The sequence below is a fragment of the Nelumbo lutea genome, chromosome 4 (assembly GCF_056320005.1).
Source record: "Nelumbo lutea isolate HS-2025 chromosome 4, American lotus-T2T, whole genome shotgun sequence".
Taxonomy (NCBI): domain Eukaryota; kingdom Viridiplantae; phylum Streptophyta; class Magnoliopsida; order Proteales; family Nelumbonaceae; genus Nelumbo; species Nelumbo lutea.
The window spans coordinates 95,763,384-95,765,632 of record NC_142687.1 but is presented as its reverse complement, the minus strand read 5'-3'; positions in this window follow the sequence as shown (position 1 = coordinate 95,765,632).

The following is a 2,249-nucleotide window of genomic DNA, read 5'->3' as shown; positions in this document are numbered from 1 at the left end:
AAGACTTGTAAATAGGTTATTTCGGCCCCTGATTGGCACGAAGATAGAGTGCTATGTAGACGACATGGTCATCAAGACTCAGTTTTCACAAGAATTAGTACAAGACTTAGATTCTGTCTTCCAAATCCTACGTCAGTTTAGCATGAAATTGAACCCCAACAAATGTGTCTTCGGCGTCACCTCGGGCAATTTCCTAGGGTACATTGTCAATCGGTGCGGTATTGAGTCCAACCCGGACAAAATAAAAGCCATTCTAGATATGAGACCACCTCGGAAAGTAAAAGAGGTTCAGAGGCTAAACGACCGCATAGCCGCTCTAAGCCGCTTCATGTCCAAATCAGCAGACCGCTGCCTACCCTTCTTCAAGGCAATCAAAGGCAAAGGGTTCGAGTGGACCCAGGACTGCCAGCTCGCGTTCGACGAGCTAAAAGGTTACCTCGCTAGTGTGCCAACCCTAGCCTGGCCCGAGGTGGGCGAGGTCTTAGAACTGTACCTCTCGGCAAGTGACGAGGTGGTCAGTTCGGTACTAATAAAAGAAACAGACCGGGTCCAGAGACCCATCTATTATGTTAGTAAAATTTTGCAGGGAGAAGAGGCAAGGTACCCGCAGATGGAAAAACTAGCATACGCCCTAGTGACAGCAGCTCGGAAACTCCGCCCATACTTCCAGGCTCACACCGTCATCGTCCTGACTGACAAACCTCTGAGACAAGTTTTACTCAAACCCGAGATTTCCGGTCGACTAACAAAATGGGCCATCGAACTCAGCGAGTATGACCTCCAGTACAAACCAAGAACTGCTATTAAAGCCCAAGCTTTGGCAGATTTTATCACCGAGTGCACTTTCAGCCACGAAGCCCCACAGGTCGAGCCCGAGGTCCCCAGTTCGGACAAACCCAGAGATCCCGAGCCCATAGAGTCTGAACCCCGTGAAGTAGCAGCCAGTGTGGCATCTCTCTTGGTCAGGCGAAGCGCGAACTGGGATGAGGAGCCCTAGATCCTTCACGTGGATGGTTCCTCGAACCGGCAAGGCAGTGGAGCTGGAATAGTCTTGTGCGGCCCGGGCGACACAAAATTAGAATACGCACTACGCTTTGAGTTCGCAGCATCCAACAACGAGGCAGAGTATGAAGCACTGATCGTCGGGCTGAACCTAGCGCGAAAGGTAAAGGCAAAACATCTGGTCATCTGCCGCGATTCTCAGCTCGTGGTCAACCAAGTTACAGGCGAGTATGAAGCATGCGAGCTCTCCATGATCGCATATTTGGCCAAAGTAAAAGAAGTCCTGCTCAACTTCCAGTCACACTTGATCAGACAAATCCCGAGGTTAGAGAACACTAAGCCCGACGCCCTGTCCCGATTAGCCAGTACAAGTCACAACAACATGAGAACTGTTTACATAGAGGACTTACCTCAGCCTAGTATTCTCGGGGGGACAGAGGAGGTCACTCCTGTCTTGGAGGCAGAGCTGAGCTGGATTGACCCACTCGCGAGCTTCTTGATAGATGGAACCCTCCCTGTAGAACGCAATGCGGCCAAGAGGGTGCAACGCCAGGCAACCAAATATGTCATAATAGACGAACGGTTATACCGACGGTCATACACGCTCCCCTACTTGCGTTGCCTGCGACATGCCGAAGCCGAGTTCGTACTCTGTGACACTCATGAAGGCCTGTGCGGCGGACACTTGGGGGGCAGGGCACTCGCCCAAAAAGCACTTCGACAAGGATACTACTGGCCAACGATGAAGGCAGAAGTTGTCGAGCTCGTCAGAAAATGCGACAAGTGTCAGAAGCACGCCAATATCCACCATCAACCTGCCTCCGACCTCAAATACCTCGCCAGCCCATGGCCCTTTGCACAATGGGGCATCGACCTCCTGGGGCCATTCCCACCAGCAACAGGTGGAAGAAAATTCCTAGTTGTTGTAGTAGATTACTTTACAAAGTGGATAGAAGTCGAACCTCTGGCAATTGTTACGACTCGAAACATACAGAACTTCTTTTGGAAGAACATAGTATGTCGCTTCGGGTTACCTCGGGTACTAATCTCTGATGTGTTGCTCATTGTGACACTAGCAAGTGCACTAGCCGTTCAAGTAATAAAGTAGTGAGTGAAGTATCGTTCCCACGAGGATTTAGGAAACAATTACCAATACTAAATTGAACATTTCTTATCTGATCAACAAATAAATCAAAACTCTAATGAAAGCTAAGAAATCCTAAATTAAAATCTATCTAAATCATTGG